At 43.6% G+C, this 7,240-nt stretch overlaps 1 protein-coding gene across 1 annotated transcript in view; it reads right to left on the bottom strand.

The window, feature by feature from the left end:
* Positions 1 to 3,688: 3,688 nt before the first annotated feature.
* The window catches only part of LOC112466829 (POU domain protein CF1A), a 45,009-nt gene continuing 41,457 nt past the window's right edge, over positions 3,689 to 7,240 (bottom strand). The window contains exon 3 of the mRNA XM_025035157.1: positions 3,689 to 3,871. The gene's annotated coding sequence lies outside the window, so the exon portion shown is untranslated. The remainder of the gene's footprint in view (positions 3,872 to 7,240) is intronic.

The raw sequence follows: 7,240 nt of genomic DNA, 5'->3' as shown, positions 1-7,240 counted from the left end.
GCTTATGTACTACGCGTCCATACATTAACATGTCATCATCGTGTAGAAACCGAGCTGATCGAGGTGAACCTTCTCCTCTCCTCCCTCCCCCCTCTTTCCCGCCCCCTTTGCCAGGTCGTGCTCGTCCAAGGCTCGCAAGTCGAACGTGCCGTCGTCATCAGAGACCCAGAGACGTGACGCCCTCCCGTGAAGACTTGCCTCTCGAAAGTCGCTCCTCTCGCGCGCGGATTCAGCCGGCCTCTTCTTCGTGGGCGTTTCGTTTGCTCGCGCTGGATATCGCGGGCAATTCGTCACGGAAATTCGTGCCGGGCCGTTTTATAGACGGAATAATTACTTTAAGGCCCTGCGCGCGCGCGCCTGCCCGTCGGCGTTGTCCTTTTTGCGACGGCCAGTCGATTTGTCTGCGGCGAGTCCGTCCTACCTAAGCGCGAGCTCAGCGTCCAAAATTATACGTCTCTATTCGAAGCGATTATTATATGACTGCTGAACTTACACGTCTAAATTTGAAAGAAAATTAAATAAATAAACGTAATTTATTTTTTTGCCGACGAGCAAACGGAGCGATCATCACTGGGCACCGACGACATATAAAAATTCACGTGGTCACGCGTGATTCGAATCGCGAATGCGATCTTTCCGACCTTTCCATACGCGATGCAAATAAAAGATATCTCGGCGCGACAAGACGAGAGAAGTCGGCGTCGGTGCCGAACGTCGTTTTTAACGGAACGGAACGGACAGCGGAATCAAACCTTGGAAAATCGTTTACGAGAGAATTTCGGAATCGCGAAGGGAGTTCGAACCATTCCAGCCGGTCGATATGACTCTGGGGGTTGTTTGGCAGATACACGTACACACAGGTACGTACCCGACGGCCCTTCCGTGCCAGCTCTCGTAACGGAAAAGAGGTATATAGACCAGGCGTTGGACGCGTTGGTGGTGGTGATGGTAGCGATGGTGGCAGCGGCGGCGGCGGCGGCGGCGGTGGCGGCGGTGGTGCAGGAAGGGCTGGATTGGTAAACCGGTCACGTAATGCACGGCGATGAATGGACCCGCCGAGTCGAGCCCAAAGCCGGGAATTGGCTACTGGGCATACCACCGACCATCTACCCCACTGCGTCAGCTTTAGCCACCCCACGGCAACGTAAAATTACAAAGAGGTGCTCAAACCTGAGCTATCTGCCGCGTATCTGCCGTCACGCAAATAGAGACGGTGGGTCGCTGCGAAAATTCCGAAAGCGACGCGTATATTTCGTTTTTTTGAAAAAAAAAAGGGAAAAGAAGACTGACGCGATGCGACATAATCGATCGATTACACCGTGAAACGTACGAAAACTGCGTTAAATAATGAAATAACCTGAGCCGCTGTACGTGTAATGCAAATTTAAAATTATAAAACCACTGCAGAAATCTAAATTAGATCCTTTTATATCAGATTACTGTAATTATTACTGTAATTATTACTGTAATAGCTTATACATGATTAATTTTTTTAGACAATTATAATTTAGTAAATTTTAAAAGAGTAATAGTAACTTTTTAACTATAATTTAAACTAAAGCCAGGCATTGTCCTGCATATTCAAACCACTTGCCTCATTGCAACCACTTTAATCACTTCTCACTAAATGCAGAATTGGTATAATAACGCCTATATCTCGTAACAGTTTATATCTAAATAGGCAAAGAAAATAAATAAAACATAATAATTTTATTAACATGGAAGCATTTTCTATTTTAAATTAATTTTTTTTGTTTCCGTTGAGACGATATTATCTGTATACTATAGTATCAAAATGCAATGAACGAACAATGTATCGCGCAAAGTCAGACATTTGATGTTGAACGTACCACGATTACGAGCCCGACTGCGTCAGCTCCAGTCAGCTCTCGTAAGACTATAAAAAAGGCGCTCAAGCGGATAATCTTGCTTTATTTTTAGACCAAGTGTTGCAAAATATCCTGCGCGCGGTCCACAATCACCTCTCATCGCAACGATATATTTTTCTTTAATAATTCACACAAAAAACTATCTTCAATTTCACATCTACAATATACAATAAAACATTTTTACTTACGAACTTGGGCCGGCGATTCATGAATGACACGTTCGGAGAGATTTCGAAAGGTCGCAGGACGGCGTTATTCGTAATCAGGATTCCATTTGCGGAATTCTCTCGGGCCTGGCTCCTCGTTGTCATACCGTAGAGATCGTCCTCTCCCAGCTCGGACTTGTCGGCGAGAGCTGAACGCGCGTACCCCCGTACGCGCGGGTACTCCTGGACCCCCCTTATGCAATCTACAGCAAGCCTCTGATCTGCCATAAAGTCATTTCATAACCCATCCCGAGGGTTAAGTACCCCTCGAGTCCCAAATCCCGAGTTAAGTGCAAACCCACCGAGAGCTTCAAACTTTCACGACACGATCTCTGGTCTCTTTCCTTCCCTCATTTCCCCGTCCGCCTTTCGCCCACTTTCGGTGTTATCTTTTGACAATTAAAGCTACAAAGCTGATACTCACTGAAAAGTTGCTTGAAAAGCGGCGCGGTCGATTATTTCTGCAACTTGCGGCAAACCGCGATACCCTGCGATAAGTTCTCTTTAACTTATCTCGAAATAAGTAAGTAGATTTTTGTATCATTGATACGTCAGGAAATTTAAATACATATTTCCATGTCATTGTTAGAAATTTAATTAGAGCTTAGATTAGTTTGACCTTTCATATTAAGCTGGATGCCTACTGTTGAGATAAAAATTGTGATGAAAATACCAATTCTCTAAGGAATTGACGTATTCTCTGTCTGCGAATAATACGACGTATTAATTTTACGATTCGACGGATAGCAGCTGAGATTTTCATCTACGATTAATCTCGACACTGACGTCCAGCACTATTACGCGAAGCTGAAGCCTGAACAAGACCGTGCATAAATTACAGGCTGTCTCGTAACGCGTTCGCGACGCAACGGGTTCCCGGCAGCTCGGGAGAAGAAGAAAAAACGCGGTGACACTTGCGTCGGAATTAAAAAGTAAAAGCTCGTTATAAATCAAACGTCTTGTCAGCGGGTGTGGCGGCTGGCCTTTAAGCTGCCGCGCGGGAGGGAGAAGGAGGAGGAGGAGGACGGTGGCGGTCGGGGTGAAGGCGAAAACCCTTTCGTTAATTGCGCATCGCAGATGCCGGGCTATTGCAGGCGCTCTTTACGAGCCACTCTTCCCTCCCCGGTGCACCCGGTGAACGACCGTGGAAAAAAGCTGAGCTTCTTTGTAGCCGAGGAAAAGTTCGGGCCGTAAGCTCCGAAAGTGCCTTTAAAAGCGATTACGACCGTGCCTCGTAATCGTAACACGATCCGTTCACCGCGCGGAAAGGAGAGGAAGAGGAATTAAACGTGTTCGACAAATTTTTCACGGAACGCGTAAGTCCAGCGCCAAATTCCGAACGACTTCGAACGACTAATTAAACGGTGACTCGATGATTCGAATGAGATCTTGTCCTTGGATCGCAGCGATGAAGTAATCTTGTCACGACATTGACATTTTTCCCCGAGTTATTTTTGGACTTTGTTAATTTGGCAATCCGATTAACATTAGAGATCTGACATACGATTCGTTCAATCATCAGAACTTGTATTCATTCGTATTTTTAAGTGCTTGGAACGTGGATGATTTCTCGGAAGAAAGCGAGACGGCAAATATACATAAAATAATGTATTTATTATAATACCCCACTTCGCTACAGCGATTAACATTGATTTAACACAACTTATACCGTAATTCTATATAATTATGTATTTCCACACACTGACACGATGCCTGGCTGGGACTGGATTCTGGAACGATTGCTTGCAGGAGGACGATGCGAGACAACTCTGTAAGCTAAAACACAAAGGCAAATGCTCTTATTACGGAGGTGCTCGAGTATGGCCGGCGATCGATTATTTTCGCGGCGAATTGGCGCGTGCTTTGGTATATGGAATCGTGAATATTTCTGCAACGGTGACGCTTTAGCTCATTACCGTCCCGCGGCACGACGCGGGGGAGGCACGCAAATAAAAAAGCGCGCGAGATCGAGCAGTTACGGGACCCCGAGATGTCGTCTTCGGGGGGTCCGACGGGAGAGTCGGTGGATATCTAAAAGCGAGATCTCTTCTTCGCGGAGGAGGCTGCTGGCGGCGGTGGAGAGAGAGAAGGTGGAGGAACCCTGGAGAAACGTTATTAATTGGCTACACGATAAAACAGTGTTAGTCCCCATTCGCTGTCCTTCGGCCGGACCCCCCTTGGCTTCCTCCTAAGATATGGGGCCACGCGACTTCCTCGCGCGCATGTGCGCGTGTGTACGTGCGTGCGTGTATCGCGAAGCTGGAGGTCCCGTGAGAATTACGAGGAAAAAGGAATCCCGAGGGCGCCGTGCGCGCACGACGGACGGACAACTCGTTTCCGGCGAAATTCCTCGCGCTGCAAAGAAACACGACACGCACGATCTTCTTATACCTCCCCGACAAAAATAATGTTCGTGCATCGAATTGCGTCTAAAAAAGGTTACTATTTAATCGAACAACTAGACGTGAACACACGATCTCCTCTTCCCTTACCGGAACTGCGAAGTACTGCGAAGATTTTTTTTAAACAGAACAATAATTTTTCTATATGTACCGTAATTGCGGACAATATAGTGGGAAACTTCAACTCGTAGAAAAACTGTTGCGTAAGAGGTTTATTATTAATTAAAATTAATTTTTTATTATTTAAGATTATCTCATGACGTGGCACATCATAATCTTCGAGTTGCAGTGCGCATAATGCAATTGCCGCTAATCGCGGAGGAGACGAATTATTACGATAATTATCGAATGGAAATTAACGCGTACCACGATTCACATGCGCACACATTAACATTATTGAGCGTTAATTAAAAAGGCTACTGGACATATATGGGTCACTCTCGGTGTAAGAAGTCCTTGATTTGATATAATCCAGGCAATCAGTAATATGATAATAAATGCTTCGCATTTATTCGAATATTTATACGATGATAAATTCGAGATAACAGCAAGATAACAAGGATAATACATGCAATCGAGAATAAAGTCCCTTTTTTCAAATTTTATTTTCCATTTTTATTTTTTTTATCAAAACATCCTTGACTGCCGTCATATCGATATCTCCTACCGTTTACCAATAAAATCTCATTTAGATTTATTCCCAATCGTTAAATATCATACATGTACATATTGTACATTATCATTAAATAGTGCAACTCGAATTTATCAAATAAAAATCTGCCATTAAGGAAGAGAGCATGCGTAAACACGTGTTTAGGTATTACATTACGTATCATGTGCGTGCGTCTCGCATCTCGCATCTCTCTCGGCTTTCATTGAGATTATTCCTTCTATTAATGTGCCATTAATTAAGGAGCGCGTGGAAAACGAGTGACGCGAAACGCGAGAGATACGAGCGTAGATGCGAGCGGCGATATATACGGTCTAGTTCGATTTTAACGTGGAAAATGGAAGAATAGTACGCCGCGCGGCGGCACCAGGGGAATATATTCAAGATCCGCTGTTCTCTTATCCGCTTGTATCTTATCCGCCCCTTATAGTCCTCTTTCTCTATCTGTCGTCCGCCATGATTTTTTTTCCTGTTCTCTGTTTGCTACGCGACTTTCTTTCTCTCTTTATCTTTTTCCCCACCGTTCTATTCATGCTCTTCCCTTTTACATCGACAGTGTCTTCGCTTCACCCGTTATACACATACACCCGTTGTCGTCGTTGTCGATAGGGTACATATATCGCATGTGTTTGGTGCTCCTATCGTTTCTCCTCCTCTCCTCCTCTATTTCCCTATCTCTCCCTCTCTTTCTCTCACCTTCCCTCTTTCTTTTTTTATTTCTCCCATATCGGTCCGTCCGCAGTTGTTGTTGCTGTTGTTGTCCCTCCCGCGGATGAGGGAGCGAGCATGAGGGCTATAGGCCATAAGGGCTAACAAGGCGATTACTCATGCCTCCCATAAGAAGGAGTTACAAGCGGTTTCGAAGGTTTATTGCGGCAAATGGCGAAATTTGTACCTTGCTAACGATTGGCCGTCTTTTTTGCTTCTGTCACCCCCTTTCTCCCTCTCTCTCTCTCTCTCTCTCTCTCTCTCGTGTTTGCATTTTTTATCGTCGTGTATGCATCCCCGATATGCGCGACCCTCGCGATTTAGCGTCCGACGCATATAATTATGCATCAAACGTCAATGTATTCTGAAAACGAGTGACACCAGCCTGTCGATCGCGGAATGCAAACATATTTTATCGTCGCTAAAACTCTCACGCAGACTATTAAATATTTGCAGACGATGCATCAATCAAATATCGTGATAATCCTCAACGTAAAGCCGAATAATTTTTTTTAAATCCAACAGGAGAACAAAGATAATAAAAAAAACATGTTGAGATAGCTATAAAATAACTAGTAGGGGAGACCGGGGATCGTTGGCACCGTTTTCACAATTTCGGCATTTGAGTTTTTATACAAGTAATTATTATGATTAAGCAGTACTAATATGATAGAAAGAACCTTTCTCTACATTTTCATGCTAGGAACGCTCCTGTATACTGTATAGTTTCTTTTATAATAAGTGAAATACGAACATGCTGCATTGTAACCAACTTGCCCCGATAGTAGACTATTTTAGATGTAGCTTTTTTCATCATAAAAATATATCTAGCTTCTATCAGCATTGTAGGTAGCAAATCACATGTTCAAACAGGTCTCACGCGCGCGGCAACAAGTCAAGCTAAGCGAGTCTTGATATGAGCCGACATACCCCATCCCTACATACGTTTTACTTCAGTCATTTTATTACAATAAATTACTGTTGTTATTAGTCAAAATAACATGTCGTATAGTAACAGAAACTTTTCTTTTAACTAATGATACGTCACTTTGATTTACTTCTCAAGCTAAAGAACATTAATATGATATTTTGAAACGCTCGAAAGTTTACTTGCCACCTCTTGAATCAGAGTTTTCTCTTTTTCTATTGTAATACTTGTCTGATTAAAATAAAACTTTGGGAAAAGCACCTATATCATGTAAGAGATATTTTGTGATAACTTTTCCATTGTTTCTTTTGCTATAAATACATAAACGGAACGCATTGCCAACTTGCCTCTTGTGTCAACAAGCCCCTCCTCTATTTTTTTCATTTTTCATTGTAATATTCAAAATTTTGATTGATATATTGTATCTCGGTATTATG

This window comes from Temnothorax curvispinosus, unplaced genomic scaffold, assembly GCF_003070985.1.
Source record: "Temnothorax curvispinosus isolate PA1 unplaced genomic scaffold, ASM307098v1 QBEX01016584.1, whole genome shotgun sequence".
NCBI lineage: Eukaryota > Metazoa > Arthropoda > Insecta > Hymenoptera > Formicidae > Temnothorax > Temnothorax curvispinosus.
The sequence above is the reverse complement of the archived record's forward strand: the minus strand, read 5'-3'. Positions and strand labels throughout refer to the sequence as shown.